The following is a 20,803-nucleotide window of genomic DNA, read 5'->3' on the forward strand; positions in this document are numbered from 1 at the left end:
GGGGCAGGAAGCATCACAAGAGGAATGTCTGGCTTTTCATTCATTACTGGCAGATTTAATTTTAAGGCCACTTATTTTAGAATGCCTACATAGGAATCACCACAAGACAGTATGGCATATATGTGACTATGAAAATGAATGAGGGACTAGGAACCTAGCCACTGAGGCAAGGATGTAAAACAGAGCTGGTGAGCTTGATCCAAGCATTGCAAAACTGCTTAAGTTCTCAGATCTACAAGAGTATGGGTTGGTTTACATATATAATAATTGCCTAAATAAGAAATGCTTTGATACTTTCTAAGGAAAGTGATTTATTCAAGTGAATACTAGCAGAAATGGAATTTTTACTTGCAGGTATCATTTTTTAAAGAAACCATCCTATTTCTTTGTTGAAGATTCCAGATTGAACAAGTATGTTATAAGAAAAAAAATCATAATAATATGTTTGATGTTCAAACAATTGGAAGACTTTTGTCTGAGGCTTTCTCTAGGTACCTGAAAATGGCACCAGGAAAATAAGAGGAAAGTTTATAAATGTAAATTTTAAAAAATTTTTTCTAAGGATAAAATGGGGCAGCTAAGTGGCATAGTGAATAGAGTGGTAGTCTAAAATTCAGGAGAACTCATCTTTCTGAGTTCAAATCTGGCCTCAGATATTAGTTGTATGACTCTCCTCCCCCACCCATAAATCACTTTATCTTGTTTGGCTCATATTTTGATGTGTAATATAAGCTGGAGAAGAAAATGGCACCTTTGTGAAAAAAACACCAAATGGAATTATAAAGAATCATCCATGACTGAAAAATGATTGAGCAAAAACAAAAATACTGCATTATGAATCCCCTACAAAATTAAATGGAAAAATCCATGAATTAGTAGGGCCCAGAAAAACAAAACAAAACAAATCAATGTAAATGAATGTATTGGAAAAGATATTAGATTTAGATTTAGAGTCAGAGAATTTGGGGCCTAATCATGTATCTACTATCTATGTGACTTTGGGTCCCTCACTTAACTTTCTTTGGTTCCAGGTTCTTATCTATAAATTGAGGAAGTTCAAAATCAAAGGATGATTAAATAAGAGATTAAAATTAGTACTAAATTTTTTAAATGAATGAAGATTGGATTGTATGAGATTTGGAGTTCCTTAAACCTCTAAAAGGTCTATAGATAGATGCATTAGATTGTGGGTTCCTTCTAAGTAGGAAGCATCTCTTCTTTTCACATCCCCAAGACTTAGCACACTCTCTGGCTTTTAGGAAGTACTTGATAAATGTTTATTGATTGATTTATTGATTCCAAGGGGCTTGTGAACTTGGATGGAAAAAAATTCCATTTTTATTTTCATAACCTCTAAATGAAGTTTATCTTTCTTCCAGTTATTAAAAAAACCTGAATCTAAGAAAGGATTCATAGGTTTTCCCACACTGTCAAAGGGATCAGTCCTTGACATAGAAAAGGTTAAGAACCAGTGGACTAGAATATCTGTTAAGTTTTGTTTTTTTTTTTGACCTCTTCACTCCAAAATCTGAAGATCCCATTTGATGGGCTATCATGTGGAAGAGAAATTAAATTGTTTCTTCCTACCCCAAAAGGAATGATAAGTGGATGTTAAAGAAGCTTTAGCTTTTTTTTGCTTAGGAAATCTTTAGGAAGAAATAGGATGACATCTTGGATGAGTCTTATAGGGAGATTTCCTAATACATGTTCTAGTTGGAATAAGTATTTTCTGAGGTTCTTTCCAGACCATGATTCTGTGATCTTTATATTCTTGACCAGGGTGTCCCTTTGCAGGATTAACTTTATATTGGCAAATGTGTTTTAGTTAGATGAAAATGAAAGCAGACCACAAGTCCTTTGAAGGCTTGCTGCCAATTCATCCCATCACAGCATTTTTTCTCTCTTCTATGACTGAATGCTGTTTCTTAGGCTGCTATATTAAATTGAGCCAAAAGCATAGCTTATGCTATTCACTTAAAGAAGGATAGAAGGTAACAAACAAATTAAAAATAAAAGGAAAACTACCCCACTTTTCACATTTCACTTAACATTTACTGTAAATTGCTTTGGCAGTACAAATGGAAAGCAGAATGACATGAGAAAAGACATTGGGCATCTATTTCATCACCATTCAATTTAACAACAAGAATTTATTAAATGCTTGTGATATACCAAGCACAATGCTAAGTACTTAGAATATAGAGTCAAAAATTAAATAGTTTGTGCCCTACTGGACCATTTATTTTACTGAGGAGATAACATGTGCGTATTTAAATATCAATAAAATATAAACAAAATAAATACAAGATAATTTTTTGGGAAGAGGCTTAGTAATGGTCAGAAGAAAGAGGATTTGGAGGGTAGGTTAGAATAATGAGATCAGTTTTGAACATGTTGAATTTAAGAGATCTATGGGACATCTACTTTGAAATGTCCAAGAGACAGAGTTGTGTGACTGAAGGTTAGCAGAGAGATAAATAGATTTCAGAATCCATGCAGACTGATGAGATGACCAAGAGAAATAGTGTAAAATAAGAAAGAGGAGAGTAGAGGACAAAGCTCTGTGGGACATCCACAATCATTGGGCATCACTGATGAAAAGCCGACAAAGGAAACGAAGAAGGGGCACTCAGGTTGGCAAAGAATGAGGAGATATTAGTGTCACAAAAACCTAGAGAGGAGAAAGAACACTAAAGAGAAGGTGATTGACTGTGTCAAAGGCCATAGAAAAGTCAAGGATAAAGACTGAGAAATGGTCATTTAGCTTTGGTACTGAGGAACCAGAGAGAGCAGTGGTACAACAATAAATTGTGATCAGATAAGGGAATTGTTAGCATCCATGAATATGGAAGTGGGAAACAGCACAAGTTGAAAGTACCCTAGTATAATAACAAGAGTTGAGAAGAGAAAAACTGAGCCACGTGTACAACTCATTGAATAAAGAAAAGAATATCCTGAAGGTCAGTAGAAAACAGTTACCAGGATTTTGTTTGAGTAGTACCTGTGGATTACTTAAACCTGGAAGGAGCAATGGATAGTAAGAATTATCTCACCCTGCACTCCCTTTTTAATCAATTAGTCAGAGGGTAGGAATGAAAGTGCAGTCAGTGCTGAAAAGGAAGACCATGGAAGCTGTCATCAGATGTGAACCAAGTTTCAGGCAAGATGGAAGAAGTGGGAAAACAAATGATTTAGATTTTAGATTGGCAACAAGCTTGTTGGAGGACTGGTTGTCAGATAAAATCTAGAGCATTGACAGAATGATATTTCTCTTCTTCCCACAGGAAAATGTCAATAAATAATGTGCTTGGTTCCTTTGTTATTGTATGTAGTATAGTTTATGCATTTAAAAAGCATTATGCTAAGAGTCCATAGGCTTCACCAGACTGTCAAATGATCTATGGCCCAGAAAATGTTAAGAACTTTGAACTAGATAAATTTCCCTATAACCTGGGAAAGTATATTCTTGTTGCATCTTGTATCCTGTATTCTGTATTTGGAACCATTTTATCACTTTGGGCTTATCTTTCCACATCTGCAAAATGAGAAGATCATGTGGTCAATTAGAAAAACAGTCTGCAGAGTGATGATTACATGTGTCCAACAAGGATTGCTCAAGATGACTCATTGAATTTATGAAACAAAATATTAGAACTGAGGAGAGCAAATATACCTATTCAGATTATTGTATTCACAACTTTCTTCTTCTATTCTCCTTCCATTTTTGCTTATACCCATTGTGAACTCTGCTGGAGGGTTATTTCCTGAAAAGACAGACAGATCCTATTTCTCTAAGAGCAGGTACCTTTTCATAATGAATAAAGATTGGCAGGCACAATATTGAACTTGGGGACAGTCTGAATGGTCAGACTTCTCAAGGATGTCAGCAACTTGCTATGTGCTGGGATCTTCCTCTCTGTGTTTTTCCTGAGAGATCAAGAGGGCTTATTTTAATAGAAATACTTTATGTATAACAGATTGAATCTAGGGCAGAATACATCTAGAATCTAGACCTAAAAGGGAAACCATCTATATATGATTACAATAGCAACATAAGAATAGCAGCAGCTAGCAAGAGGGAAGAAATAGTCAGAAAGCTACTGTTAGCCTAGACCTAACTCAGACTGTCAGCCTGGCTTCCAAGATACCCCCATCCAAACCTAAGTCATTGTCCAGCCTAGAAGCAAATGAAAAATGTCATATATGACCAGAAAGTCTAAATGTTTCCTGATATTTTGTCATTTGCCTTGTTGCAGACTATATTTCTCAACCAATGGTGCACTTCTTTCTTTTTTATCTAATGAATCTTTGTGAGGTATCTTAAAAAACAAAAACAAACTGTAATACCTATTAAAACCAAGTATTAAAAATGAACAGATCTCAGAATCAGACTTTCACATTGTGGTATCACAAAGTCTTAATTCCAGCTTTTTAAAAACAAGTATATAAAATCACATTATTACTTTTAAAAAGTTATTTTTAGTGAAAAATGAGAGCAAATAAAAAGGGATTTTGCAGGTAAGATGAAAATTATTTTAAAATATTTAATATTTAACATTAATGTTTACTATTTAATCATAATAATATGTATTTGTACAGTATATATCTTCATATCATATATTTGTAAATCATATCTATTTATTAGATACATATCTTCATTTATTTTTCTAGTAGCATTTATGTTTAAAATAATTTGAAGTCCACTAGGCAATAAGGTCTCCAAGGTCTGTTTCAACCCTAACATATTATAAATTTATGAAGACCCTGTTGAACCTACTGTTTTCTAAATAGTAAGAATCATCAGTATTAGTTTTAGCACCTTGGTAGCCATATCCACATTCTTCTCCTTTTTCTTTTTAGTTCTTTATTTATATTTCCAATTTATTTTTCTTTACTTCATCTTAATAACTTCATTCTTAGGATCACAGTTTCATAGAACTAGAAGAAATTTCAGAACCATCTAATCCAACAATCTCATTTTACAGTGAGGAAGCTGAGAGACACTGTTCCAGTCACAAAGGGAGCTTCTCCACCACTTTCTCCTCAAGTCATTTTTTTCAATTCTTTGTTTTATTCAGTAGAAATTGTTTACTTATAACTGAATTAATCCAGTGTAGAATACACTTAGAATCATAGACTTAAAAAGCAGAAAGGACCTTAAAGATCATTTAGTCCAGTCCCATAATTTTACACATGTTGAAACTGAAACACAGATAAGTGATTTGCCTTTCTAGTTGTGTCTCTATTATCTTATTATAAAATAGTAATGGGAGCATCAAAAGTATGCTTTTTTTAAACTCAGAAAAAAATTGTCCATAAACAATTTACACAAATAATTTATTAGATCACATTTTGTTTAAATAAAATCTAGACATTATTAATAATTTTTATAGCACAATTTAAAGCATGTAATAAAATAATGTTATTTTATTATATAATTATGCAAATTATATAAATAACCATATAAAATAATATATTTTAGATATGGATATCTCAATTGCTTTTCTCTTTATAGATATAAATATCTTTTTAAACTTTTTTTTATTTTTCCCCCCTTTCAGTTACTTTGAAAAACCAAATTTTTTTGGTTGGCTTTAAAATTATGCCACCTCTAGTACAAATTTCTTCTGTACAAATCTAGTTTGTTCAAGGGGCCCTTCCCAAATTAATCTTATTAACTAGAATTGCTTCTTACATAGCACATCAAATATTAAGGTGACAAAATCCAAAAGTGGCTCTGTTATCCTCACTGATGAGAATAGACTATCTCAAGAATTTGAAAAAATCTGTTTTATTTCATATCTATTTGTAGTACTGTTTCGTTGCATTTATAAGTGTTCTTCAGGTAGTTTACTGTAGTTTAGCATCAACTAAAGTTCTCTACAGGCCCTTTTGGTTCTCCACCACTTATCGTTGTTTTGTGAAGTGATGGTACTTATGCTCTTCTTAGGTTTTTGCTAATAAACTTGTATTAATAGCTGATACTGCCTTTGGCCATCATTTCCCTCAACCTGTTAACAAGATTGCATCTTCTGGCTGAGTAGTTTCTTGGCTTGTGGGAAATGTCTCATATAAGTTAAACCTCTCTAAGAAATATTTATTGTGAATAAATTGCATACTAAGTAATACAGAGTATTCTTTTCCAGCCTCCTTGACCCTCAATGCCTAGAAGCCAAGTAGAGTTTATCCTTCCCTTCCCTTTTCTCTCTTCTCCCTTTGGAGTTTTCTAAAACTCTTAATAGGGGACTGGTGTTTTTAGGCTCTCTGAAAATGGCTTTAGCCCTGACTGATAATGTTTCCTCAATTGCTAGGGATTGATTCCCTGCATCTCAGTTCCATTAGCCATTAATAATTGGATTCTCTTTTACAAAGATTATTTATTTCAAAAGGGACAATAACAAACATACAAATTTATTTCTCCATCATGAGGAAGTCATAATCTTTGTGGCTACCTCAGTTTTTGAGGATCAGAGAAATTTATATCTTAGATCACACTTCATATAGGGCACAGTCACAGTTCCAAGTCCAGACCAACCTCAAATTCAAGTCCAGGACTTTTATGCTTAAGTTGGCTGACTGCATCAAGCCTCATGGCTCAAACTCTTGAGTCCAATGAGGATCATCACCAATACTTATAACTGAAAAGGACAAACAATATAGAATGGGTGTCACAGAGTCAAGGGAAAAAAGGAGAAATAATTCATTTCTGTCTCACTGGTTTAATTCATGGTACCCTGCTGAAGGTGAACTGTATTTTTCACCCTCAGAACATAGCAGATAAGAATAATCAAAAAGAGGACAACAATGAAAGACTTTTTTTTCCTAGGGGAGGCTAGGTGGTGCATTGGATAGAGCACCAGCCCTGAAATCAGGAGGACCTGAGTTTAAATCTGGCCTCAGATACTTAACACTTCTTAGCTGTGTGACCCTGGGCAAGTCACTTAACCCCAATTGCCTCAGGAAAAAAAAGGACAGCAGAAAAGAGAACAAAAGGTCTTAAAACAAAAGTTTAAAGATGCAACCAACCCCCTCCCACATGATAGGTAATGTAGGGTCCTCCATGTTAGGCATTCTGGGAATATCTCAAATGCATTTTAAGGATGACTCCATGTTAGGTGAACTAGACATGGCCAATCAAGCCAGGTTACACTAACATTACATTCCAACAAAAGAGAGACTGTGACATAGTATGGAGGTCCTTGGCTTAGAGTCAGGAAAGTAGACACTTGTCATTGGCAAGGTCATTGACACTTGTTGTATGACCATAAGCAAGTCACTTAAAACTTTTCTGATCTTTTTTTCCCTCTGCTGTAAAATGAATATAATGTTATCCATTGTAGTTGTTGTTTGTTGTCCTTCCTTCTCCAAGAAGACCGTTGACATCAGGGAAGTGAAGCTATGACATGCAAGTGAATTTGATTTAAGTGAGGGAGGACCCAACAAGATCACTTTCCCCATGATCTTACTGAATTCTCTTCTCCATATTCATTTTTCCCATTTGAATTTTCTAATGTTTTCAGATAGCTGTAAGAACAAAAGGTATATACAGAAGAGTAAGACAAAGCAAGAAGCAGGACTCCAGATGCCATTAAAATTAATTTTAAAAATACCTATCCAACATTATCGCTTAAATGAGGTCTGGGAATCAAAATAGAAAGTCTAATGCCAAACTCACAGAAAAATGAAATAGAAAATAAGTGGGGAGGGGGAAGGGCAGGTTGAGGGAATGAATATTTGAAAGTAGTAATTACACTGAGCTGTAAAAATGAGATAATGCTTTAGGCTTAATTCTTCCCATGGATGTTGGAGAATTGAAGCAGTCTTGAACTAACCTGATCAAAGGGTACAAGAAAGGAGGGCTTGTGGGATTGCTCATATTCTCTCATGAGCATAAAGGAAGGAATTGGATCCTTTATCTTTTACACCAAGGAATTCATGTATTTATTAAAATATAAAAAGGAAGCACACAAAATTAAATATTTACTTCATGTCATGAAGAAGTTCCTATGATATAAAGGTAGCTGAAAAAATGCTTCCCATATCTTGTCTTGGATAAAACCTCTGAGGGAACAATTACAAAATAATAAACTATTGCATTGTTTGTTCAGGCCATTGAAATGTTTCATTCTGCTTTAATTCAATCGACTTTGTAGTCAAGCCCCAACACAAAAATAATTCCTTTTAACAATCATTTCAAATTATAAATAAACTAGAAATACAATGATATTTATTTCAACAAACCTCACTATGCTGGCTAAAAAGTTAAATTTCATTTACATTTTTTAGCATTTACAAATAAGAAGAAAGCTTATTGTTATTTAATAGACATATTGAACAAGGGGTTCTTCCCTCTCTAATTATATAAAAGATTATACATATATATATATATATATATATATATATAATTTCATATTGTCTTCTCAGGATTGTGATGAAAATGTTGGTTCCCTTAAAGCTGTCATTCATTTTACAGATGATGACAGAATCATTTTCTTAGAATTTATGACACAATTTTCACCTGGATTGAGGAAGAAGATTTTGTTTTGCCCTCAAATGATGCAATTTATTATTTATCCTCTCCATCTAATCAACTCTGACTAGATTTATCTTGCAGAGAGGTTGATGCAACTGCTTTGTGGGTATTGACATAGAAATAAATAACCAAAATCTGTAGAGCACAACAGTTTTGGAGAAAACAGGTGTGCATCAGAAGGAGGGAACTATTGAGAGAAAAGGACAATTTGTCAATAGCTTGAACCTTGTTATGTTTCTCTAGAGACTTAATTCAATGAGATCCTGAGCTTAGGTGAATGCTATATCCAAACCTTTCACTAGACATACAGCAATATCCTCACTGGGGGAAATAAGAATTAGGTCTTGAATATCTAGCAATAGCAGTGCTCAAAATGAAAATGATATCTCAAATATAGAAGCTCCATGAACAATGTAGACAATAATATTATGGTCTTCATGCTATGTTTTTGAATCTGTTTATACCAGTGGTAGGCCTGGTAGCCATAATTACTAAGGAAGTTTCCCTGCCCTGAGAAATTTTACTAAACTCCTAAAATTATTCCATAGTGATAGAGCTGTTCTTGTTAATTTGATACAAACAGATAAACAAATAGGGTAAGTTGGTAAATGGGTGCTATTTCTTAAATCTACAGGAAAGATGCCAGAATGAAAACCAAACAATGCATCCTTGGGGTTTTTTTTCCATCTTCTATAGTCACAAGATAAAAACTTTACAATATATGTTTATTCTTGTCTAAAAAAAGAGGGAGGGAAACAAGATGAGAGAGAGAGAGAGAGAGAGAGAGAGACAGAGAGAGAGAGAGAGAGAGAGAGAGAGAGAGAGAGAGAGAGAGAGAGACAGAGAGAGAGAGAGAGACAGAGAGAGAGACAGAGACAGAGAGAGAGAGAGAGAGAGAGAGAGAGAGAGAGACAGAGAGAGAGACAGAGAGAGAGACAGAGACAGAGAGAGAGAGAGAGACAGAGAGAGAGAGAGAGACAGAGAGAGAGAGAGAGAGAGAGAGAGAGAGAGAGACAGAGAGAGAGAGAGAGAGAGAGAGAGAGTTTTGTTTATATTTCTATAAGGAAAAAAATAAATATTTGCTATCCTAAGGATTACTTTGAATATAGAAATTCACAAAAATAGTTCCTGAGTCTGTGTTCTTATTGGAAAAGCAAGGAGTGAAGAATTCAAACAAACATAGAGATGCACTTTGATCTAACAGACAGAGGCCTGACCTTGGAGTAAGAGATCTCAGTTGTATTCTTGGCTTTGTTACTGAGTAAAATGACTATGATAAATCTCAACACTTTGCCTCAGTTTGGTCTTCTTAAAATTTATGCAATAAAGGAAGACTTCAGGCCCTGTCCAATTCTAAAATGATGATTACTCCTAACATTAAAAATAGTGTTTTCAAATATATTATTGTTTAATGATGGCTAAAACAACTTACTAATTTATCCAATAAGTTAAATAAATGTTAGGATCACCAGATATAATATAGGAAGAAACCTTGAGTATCAACTAGCTCATTACTTCAATTTACAGATGAAGATACTCCCAGAGTTCCAGAGAACTTAAATAATTTAACCAAGGCAATGCAGATAAGAAGTGAAAGAACCAAGACTTCTGACTCAAAATTCGTTTTTTTTTTACACTTTGTCATATTACATTTGAAATGATATCCTGAAGTCAGATTGTAGAAAATGTTATTCAATAGTTAATGGAAAGGTACTGCAGAACAGAGCTTCTTAAACTTTTTCCACTCATAACCCCTTTTCACCTGAGAAATTTTTTTGTGACACTGGGTATACAGTTATAAAAATCAAACATTTACTGATAATAAATCATAAATAAACTTATTTTAAAATAATTCTTTGGCACACATATAATTTCTATTTATTAAAGACAAAAACAAGCTTGCATACTAATGATCTTGTTTATTTTTACATAAAGAACTACATCTTGGCAGAATATCTGATACCTTTTGCTGTTGCCAAAATTTGACAACCATCAAATTATGTTATGTATTATGTCCATACACAATTTAAGAAACTTTATTGTAGAGACTTAAGAGAGTGAGGATTAAATAGTAAGGAAGTGAAGCTAGAAAGATTTGTTGTTGTTCAGTCATTTCAGTTATGTTCAATTCTTCACAACCCCATTTGGGGTTGTCTTGGTAAAGATACTGGAGTGGTCCGTCATCTTCTTCTCCAGCTCATTTACAAATGAGGAAACTCAGGCAAAGTGGCTTAAGTCAATTGTTCAGAGCTACACAACCAATAAGTGTTTGAGGTTAGATTTGAATTGAGGAAGATGAGTTTTCCTGACTCCAGGTCTGGCATCCTATCACTGTGTCACAAAGCTGCCCCAAGATTTAAGGAAATAGAAAAATAGAAGGTGAACTAGAAGATCCTAGTAGCCATGAGGAAAGAGAAGGGGAACATTGGCAGATAGAAAAGCTGGAAGTATGTAGGAAGCTCTAAATACTTAGAAGGCTAATAATATTTTAAAATTTTTTCCTACTGGTTTTATACTACAAGAAAGTCAGGAACAGGGACAAAGATCCTGGAACATAATAAGCCCAGGAATTTCCATGGTCTAGAGTACCTTACATAAAATTTATTTTTTTGATTTCCTAGATTGTCTGACTGAGGCAGGGCTATAGGGGAAAGATAGAATCAGAAGGAAACTTTCTTAGTCTAGTTCACCTCTGGCCTCAGAGAGCACTGCTATTTTTCAAAGAGAGAGATTGTATACAAACACACATATACACATATATATGTGTGTGTGTAGTATCTAAAAGACATATATTATATATATATAAATAGGTGTATCCATACACACACATAGCACTATAGTGCAAAGTGAAGGATTCTTTTTTTTAAAGCCTTAAGAATTTCTCTGAGCGTTTTGTTTCTTTTGATTTCCTATAGTTTGGGTAAGTGTCTAGAATGGAGTTTACTGAATGTAGCTTTAGCAGCAATAAAATTCTGTGTTATGTGAAAACCTATTCATGGCTTTACTAATATTTGACACAACAAAAGAAGAATGTCAGTTCAGTAACTTCTTTTCTCATGGGTTTTCACTTGTTGATTTCTGATGTAGTAGTTATTATATGCTATTCTCTGTTCCTGATAAGGCTTCAAAAGACTAAAAGTGAAGTAGAAATTCCCAGTGTTTATCATTTGCTATTCTTCTAGAAGTTAGAAAAATGAAAGTCAGTGTTCTTTTTGCTGAAAAAGCTCAGGACAGTGGGGAGTAAAAGTGAACCAAAAGGTGATGGACTAGAGAGAAATGAGCTCCTCCCCACTCCTGGCTTTGTTTACTTGAAGAAGCTGAAAAAAAAAGTATCAAAGCAGAAATGTTGATAATGCAAAGAAAATGAAAATGATGACATAAGGTTCCATGGGGCAAAATTTAAGTTTAATACATCTTTCCTCTTATTCTCTGCTATTGATTGCATTTTTTGTATGTGCTAGTTACTATGAAAGATGCTAAAACCCACAAAACATAACTCTTTGTTTTATAAAATATTAATGGTTTCTTCTGTATTATATTATTTTTGTGTCTCATAACAAGAAAAACAAAGATGTTATAATCCTTAAAGTCCAATGTCTTATAGCTCTATGTGTAATGCATATTAAAAACCTTTAAATGTAAATTTAATTAACAAATGCATAATTATTACTTGAACAATGTTTTCAAATTAAATGTACAAATCATGATAATTTTATAAGCAAACCAAAGGTCAGAGTATTCTTTTGTTTTTAAAGATAAGATATCACTGCTGAAACATGGGTAGTTGTGAGAAATGGGGAAAAAGATGTCAACACAATTTTTGCCCTGAAGACAACAAAGAGATGCTAAGGGGTTCTAAGACAAAGATGCCCACTGAAAAGGAAAGAAACCCAAGTACATTTGTCTGATGTCATATTTACCATATAGTCACAAACAGAGGAGCCAGGTGTCACCACAGAGTGGCCAAAAGAGAGCACGAGTGTGGATGCATGGCAGAGGGAGATGTGCTGAGCATCTGGTACAGGTGGAGAAATCAGCTGGTATCCAAAGTGGAATCAATTTTGGCCTGTATCAACTCTAGGGACTGTCTAGGGGCACAGCTGTGCAGAACATAGTTGAACAAAGAGGGGCTGTGGCTAATAGCATGCCAAGATCTCAGTCAGACATTTTCCATAATTTGCCAGTCATCTGCCAAGACCTTGTGCTGTTTCCCCCATAGTATTACCTGACCTACTTCATGCTGACCTTCCCTTGACTTTGTACTTCATTGCAGGCCTCTTACTATCCTCTATGTGTGTTTGCACTGATGACCCTTATCTTGGAATTCTTGGACATCCTTTTCCCTTAGCCCCAGTCTTATTAATTTTCTTTAATCATTGCCTTATTACAAACAGCAAGAAGGAACTAAGTAGTTGGCAAGATTGCCAGGGAAATGGACATCAAAGAGAGTTTGCCCCAAACTATTCTGTCTAGGCCAGGGATTCTTAACCTTTTTTTTTTTTTTTTACAATGGACCTTTTTGGCATTCTGGTGAAACCTCTGGTTTCCTCAGAATAATGTTTTTAGAAGCATAAATAGGTAATAAAGGAAACCATATATATTAAAATATAGTTATCCAAATATTTTAAAGAAACAAATGTACAGCTATCAGGTTGAGCATTCCTGTTCTAGGTTCTTATCAGAGAGACAATGTAGTAAATTGAAAATTGTTCTGGATTTGGTTTCAAGGGACTTAAGTTCAAATCTCAGTTTAGCCTCTTACTATGTGATCTTTGGCAAATGAATTAACTTCTCTGAAAATTTGTTCCTCATCTGTAAAATGAGGGAAGTGAAATAAATTACTTTCAAGGTCTTTTCTCATTCTCAGTCTATGATGCTCGATATTTCTCTTATTTATACTCTAATGGAGAAGAAAATAGGACTCTCCCACAAAGGAGTTAGAAAGGATAAGAAAAGCAGTTGATTTGGTTCATGAACAACTAGAGAGATACCACTGGCAATGACTATGCAGTCAGTTCATGCAAATAAGGGGGAATGTAGATTCTATAAGTCCTAAAAGTAAAACCAAGATCAAAATAAGGAGTTTCCAGACAAACTGAAGAATACAATCAAAATCTGGCACTAAATTGATAGGTGAAAAATTGCATTCCTAATTCATGTCAGGCAGAGGACATAGTAATGTAATCATTGATCAGAAGCTAGAGGTTCATATTCAAGATCCAATTAGGAAAGAGGGAATACATAGACGCATAGGAGTGAGGGAAGAATGTGTAGAATATATAGGTAGATGTGGAATGCAAGTTTACAAGCATGGGAGGTAGTTTGGAGTTGATCCAGATGTAAGAAAACATACAGAGGACAAGGTGTCAAGATATAGAAAGATGGATTGGCCCATTTAATAGCACCACTAAGGTATAAATGTTACTCATAGGACAAGGACTGTCAATTCCCTAAAACTTGGTTCTCAGCAGGGCATGGGGAGATGTGAACTAACTAACAGGTACATGCCATGCTGCTCCTTAGAACAAGTGAAAGGTTTGCAAGGTGTTGGCATTGAGGGATAAGGAAGGATGAAATTCCCTAGGGAATTCTTATGATTCTTACACAAAGTAACTTTATATTTGTAAAAGTTTATTTAAAAAGTTATTGAAACTATTTCACCCTCTCTGCTGATTCACCTTTAAAAATATTGAAATGGAAAAATTAAACATCAAGGAAGAGGGTTTTTTGTTTGTTTGTTTGTTTTTGTTGGTTTATTTTTTGTTTTTGTTTTTGTTTTTGTTTTTTTTACCATGGTTTCAATTTTTTAGGAAATTTTACATTGCTAAAAGGTATGTCAAACCAATTAAGAGTTCATCCAATGTGACTCTCTTCAACAATGAGATGAACCAAATCAGTTCCAATTGATCAATAATGAAGAGAACCAGCTTACCCAGAGAAAGAACTATGGGAAACAAGTGTGGACCACAGCATAGTATTTCCACTCCTTCTGTTTGCTATTGTTGTTTGCTTGCATTTTTGTTTTCCTTCTCAGGTTATTTTTACCTTCTTTTTAAATCCAATTTTTCTTGTGCAGCAAGATAAAGTATACATATATTGCATTTAACATATACTTTAACATATTCAACATGTATTGATATAACTGCCATTTGGGGAGGGGGTGGGGGGAGGAGGGGAAAAGTTGAAAGAGAAGGTTAGCAAAGGTCAATGCTGAAAAAAATTACCCATGCATATGTCTTGTAAATAAAAAGATATAATAAAAAAAAATTTTTAAGAGTTCATCCAAAATTAGGAGAATGTAGAATAATGTATTTATCAAATCTATGGATAAGGGAAGAATTTAGGTATAGAGAATATCTCCAAATATAAAATGGATAATTTTGCTGACATACAATTAAAAAGTTTTTGCACAAACAAAACGAATGCAACTAAAATGAAAAGAAAAGCAGAAAATTAGAGGGAGTGAAATTTATAGCAAGTATTTCTAATAAAGACCTCATTTCTTCAATATATAAAGAACTGAGTCCAATTTATAAAAATAAAAGTCATTTCCCAATTGATAAATGATCAAAGGACATAGACAGTTTTCAAACAAAGAAATTAAAGGTATCAATAGTCATATAAAAAAATGCTGCAAATCACTACTGATTTACAGCATTTTTTCATTTATTTTTATTAATTTGAGAAATGCAAATCAAAACAACTCTAAGATACCCACCTCACACCCATCAGATTAGCTAATATAACAAAAAAAAAAGAAAAAGATAAATGTTTAAGGGGATGTGGGAAAATTGATACACTAATGCATTCTTGAAGTTGTGAATCTGACTATTCTGGAGAGCAATTTTGAACTATACTCCAAGAGGATATATAAAACCATGCATACACTAGGTCTGTAAAGTCTGGACTAGCTCCCTGGAGGTCTCAGGAACAGCTGGAGTCACGATAAGTAAAAGTCCTTGGTCTTCAGGGGGAGAAGTGAAGGAGACAGTCAAACTGCCACAAGCTCACCACTAACCTCCCTTCTCCTGGTATTGCTATAAAGTGAAGTTCTCTGCCTCTCTCACCCCACCCCTTAATCCTTACCTACAATTATCTGTATATACCAAACATGGAGCCAGCATGGAACAGTGAGAAGGGCCATTTTTCCAAACATATGCTAATAGAGTCATTGTCGAATAGATAATTAGCCTTAAGTGCTTGGTTGCCTGATTCAAACACATCTTTTAAGAGTTTCAGCCCTTTACATAGGTCTGTATCACAAAGAAAAAAATTTTAAGGGTAAAGAACCTATATATCTATAAAAAAAATTGTAACAGCTCTTTTTTTTTGGTGACTAAGAATTGGAAATTGAGAGGATGCCCATCAATTGGGGAATGGATGAACAAGCTGGTGGCATACAATTGTAATAGAATATTATTGTGCTTTAAGAAATAATGGGCAGGATGATTTCAGACAAACCTGAAAAGACTTGCATGAACTGATACAAAGTGAAGTGAGAGAAACCAGGAGAGCATTAGACACAGTAACAACAATATTGTAACATGAAGAACTGTGAATGACCTGGCTATTCTCAGCAATATAATGATGCAAGGTGATCTAAAAGAATTAATGACGAAAAATGCTATCTGTCTCCAGAGAAGGAACTGATGTTGTCTGAATCATCCTATTTTTCTCTTTCTTTGTTTCTTTCTCCTTCCCTCCCTTTCTCCCTCCCTCCTTCCCTTCTTCTTTCTCTTCCTTCTTTCCTTCCCTCCTTTCTTCCTTTTCTCCATCCTTCCTTCCCTCTTTCCTTTCTTCCCTCCTTCTTTCCTTCCTTCCCTCCTCCCTTTCCTCCCTCCTTTCTTCCTTCTTTCCCTCCTTCCTTCCTTCTTTTCTTCTTTTCTTCCTTCCTCTTTTTCTCTCTTCCTTTTTTTATATGACTTACACAAAATGACTAATATGGAAATGTTTTACATGATTGCACATGTACGAACTTTATCAGATTGATAACCATTTTAGGAGAAGGGAAGGGAGAAAGGAATAGAATTTGGAACTCAAAACTTTAAAAAATGAATACTGAAAATTTGTTTTTGCATGTAATTGGGGGGAAATTTATTTTAAAGCTCCATCCAAACCTACTGTTTCCTATTATGACCTATGTGTATGTTCACATATATCTATTGTCAAAGGTGCAATTTTCCTGATACTTTTCCTACCTTTGGATAAGATGAGTGAATAAAATGAAGCTGTGTGTATAGGTACTGAACTGACTTGATAGGGGCTTCAAGTGTCAGATGTAGAAAAGACAGTGATTGTACCTTTATTACAAAGGAAAAAATAAAATGATATCTTATATAAGGGATCAGTTCTACAAAGGAGTCTGTCAATTGCAATGAGGAACCATGGAACTCATGAAATAAGACAGATTTGGGTAGTCACAGCTAAGCCATGAATCAAATCTTGCAAAGTCATACAAAAAATGGGGGACAGAGGAAAGAGTATGTTGGCAGATGCAGTAGGAAGGTACCACAGGGTCCATTTAGTCCAGCCCCTTTATTTAATGAATGAGGCAACTCAGTTCTAAAGTTACACAGGGTTCAGTTTCAGAGGTACTATGTGAACCCAGCTCCTTTAACTCCAGAACTAATTCAACAGTTAAGAAAGGTGAAAATCCAAATTTTCAGGGTCAGAAGATTGGAGATCCATAGTCCAAACCAGTAACCAGGAGCCAAGAAATCAACAGGGCTTCAAGGGACAAGGAGATATGAAATCTTGCCAATAAAAAATATCTGTATAAATGAGGCTTTGTTTTATGAAGCCTAGTAGCACATCAGCCTAAGGCTTAAATGCAGTGCTGTGCTTTCAGCAGAATAGGAATAGAGAAAGTGGAAGGAAAGTTAGCTATTAACAGGCACTTCCTGACACAGAGCCAGACAGTGAGTCATTTACTGATGTCTTGCCTCTGTTCCACCATCACAACAGTGTCAGGATTTGTTGCTAAGTCAGAAGGAAAAGAATCAGAATCTTGGCTCACCACTTTTATTTATTTTTAAAAATACATTTTATGGATGTCTCTTACTTAAATACTCCAGACTGAATCTTCCCTTGTGATAAAGCAAAAAAGCAATCAAGCAAAAAACCAGACACAGTGACTGACTTTGATGACATATGCAACATTCTGTCCTCATGGTCTCAATGTTCCCATCTCTTTTCCATAAGGAAGATAGATTTCTTTATCTGCTCAAAAAGGCCTTCACTGGTGTTTCAATTACTGTCCTTCAATTACTCCTTCCTTGGAGTGGTATTTTCATGTGCATGGTTGTAGCCATGTTGTTATTCAGTCATTCAGTAGTGTCCAATCCTTTTTTTTTTCCCTGAGGCTGGGGTTAAGTGACTTGCCCAGGGTCACGCAGCTAGGAAGTGTTTAGTGTCTGAGACCAGATTTGAACTCGGGTCCTCCTGAATTCAAGGCTGGTGCTCTATCTACTGCGCCACCTAGCTGCCCCCAGTGTCCAATTCTTGATGACCCTGTGGTTCATACTGTTGGAGGTGTTTTTTTGATAAAGATACTGGAGCTATTTGTCATTTCCTTTTCTAATGGATGAAGGCAAACAGAGAAGTTAGGGGACTTACATAGTAGAGTCTGATGCTGAATTTGAACTTGGAGTCTTCCTGACTCTAGGCCCCAATATTATATCCACTGAGCCATTTAACCGCCTCTTGTAACCATTGTAGTCTTTTAGTAAATGTCTAGTGAATAATTGATTGATAATATTCTTTTGGTTCTGCTTGTTTCATTCTGTTGCAGTTCATATAACTTTCTGAATTTCTTTAAGTCCTCATATTTACAACTTCTTACTGCATAATCACATTTCATTAATTCACAGACTTTTTTTTTTCCCCTCTAGTCATTCCCCAATTGATGGGCATCCAATTTATTTCTGGTTCTTTGCTACCATGAAGAATGCTGCCATGGATACTTTAGTATATATTGGACTTTTTCTTTGATTTTCTTGGACGCATATACTTAGTAGTGAAATTAAATCAAAGGTATGAAAATAGTAATTTTCTTGAATAATTTCAAATTAACATTCAGAATGGCTGAACTATTTCATGGCTCTACCAATATTGCATCAGGTCCTATAGTCCTTCCAACATTGAGTGCTTCACTGCTGAAAGGTTTCCAATTACTATTATATTTGACATCACTTTCTCAAGTCACTGCTACTCAGAAGTAATGTATAACTTAATTGTTTTGTACTGCTTTGCATATAGCAAAAAATATTAAAATTACTCACATTTATATAATGCTTTCTTCACAACCACTTTGTGTGTCAGGTAGGTGGGTTGTAAAGAAATGTGTTTAGAATGCAAAAGAAAACAATCCTATCAAATTTAAGAAAGAGAAGGAATGAAACTCTTCCTCTTTAGGAATGAAGAAATAACTTTATTCTTTAAGGAAGGAAAGGGGACATGAAGTTTTTAGTTTCAAATTAAATTGAAAAAGTAAAAATAAGGATTATGAAAAAGGAGTCCAGTTGTACCTTGGGGATTCTTTTTTTTTTTTTTTTTCAAATTTGCCATGAATTTTTTAAATTAATTAATTAATTTTAAGTTTTTTGAATTAATTAATTAATTTAATTTTTAAAAATTAGGTTGAATTGTTTCAGTGTTGTTGTTCAGTCATTTTTCAGTTGTCTCTGATTCTTTATGTTCCTATTTGGGGTTTTCTTAGCCAAGATTCTAGAGTGGTTTGCCATTTCCTTCTCCAGCTCAATTTACAGATGGAGAAACTAAGACAAACAGGGTAAAGTGACTTGCCCAGGGTCACATAGCTAGTAATTATCGGAAGTAAGGTTTGAATTTAGGTTTTTGTGACTCTAAGACTGGTATTCTACCTAGCTGCCACTATTTTGGTAGACAATTATATTTGTGATTAAAAAAAAAAAAGTGGAAAATTCATGGCTATAAATTTGTTTGTACTTCACCATGAAACTTCTACCAGAATTTCTGATACAGGACATTCATATAACAAAGATTATAGTACTAAAGCATTCCACTATCACCTGGTGGCAGCATATTTAATTTGTAAGTTATGAGGTTTTTTTGAGAAGTGAAAATTTTGCTTTTAAAAGTTAGATACATTTAGATATAAAGAGTGATATTAGGATCAAATTAGAAGAACAAAGGATAGTTTACCTCTCAGATCTGTGAAGAAGGAAGGAATTTGTGGCCAAAAAAGAATTGGGGTACATTATTGAATATAAAATAGATAATTCTGATTACATTAAGTTAAAAAGTTTTTGTACAAACAAAACCAATGCAGACAAGATTAGAAAAGAAGCAATAAAGTGGGAAAAAGTTTACATTCAAGGTTTCTGATAAAGGCCTCATTTCTAAAATATATAGTGAAGGGGCAGCTAGGTGGCTCAGTGGATAGAGCATGAGCCCTGAAATTAGGGGGACCTGAGTTTAGATCTGGCCTCAGACACTAAACACTTCCTAGCTGTGTGATCCTGGGCAAATCACTTAACTCCAATTGCCTCAGTAAAAAAAAAAAAAAAAAAAAAAAAAAAAAAAAAAAAAATTTACAGACAATTTACAGATGAAGAAATTGAAACCATCACTGTTGATCAGAGAAATGCAAATTAAGACAGCTCTGAGGTACCACTACACACCTGGCTAAGGTGATTGGCTAAGATGACAGGAAAAGATAATGATGAATGTTGGAAGAGATGTGGAAAACTGGGACACTTAATATGTTATGGGCCAGAGCTCTGAACTTGAAAGGAAGGATTCTTACAAGGTACTAAGTCAGTGAAATAGATAGAGACAATAGTTATCTAATTTAGCATGATTCAGTATGATTGATTTAATCCTACATGGAGATGTTAAGGGCCAGAACTTGAAACAAGGTACTAAGTGAAATTGAGGAGACAGTAGTTAAATTTAATTTAGCTTTGATTTAATCTTACAACAAATAATGATTTCCTAGTGATATAATGATTGGTTTGTACTCAATGTATAGCATATAAGCTAGAAGCTCTCAGGGCCAAAGGAGGAACAAGTGCACTAGAAGCTCTCAGAGGCTGAGACACCTTTGTGGTGGCTGGAGTCTGAAATACAAACCTTTGGATTCAGAGACATTTAGAGATTCAGAGGGCAAAGAAGGAGGCAGGAGTTCAAGCTCTTAGAACCAAGGAGAGAGGTAGGCCTCTAAGAAATCTAACCGGGCCCCAGGAAAGGAGACAATAAAGGATTTAGATTTTAACCCCTGGCTACTCATAT

Source organism: Sminthopsis crassicaudata, chromosome 4 (assembly GCF_048593235.1).
Source record: "Sminthopsis crassicaudata isolate SCR6 chromosome 4, ASM4859323v1, whole genome shotgun sequence".
In the NCBI taxonomy this organism is placed as follows: Eukaryota; Metazoa; Chordata; class Mammalia; order Dasyuromorphia; family Dasyuridae; genus Sminthopsis; species Sminthopsis crassicaudata.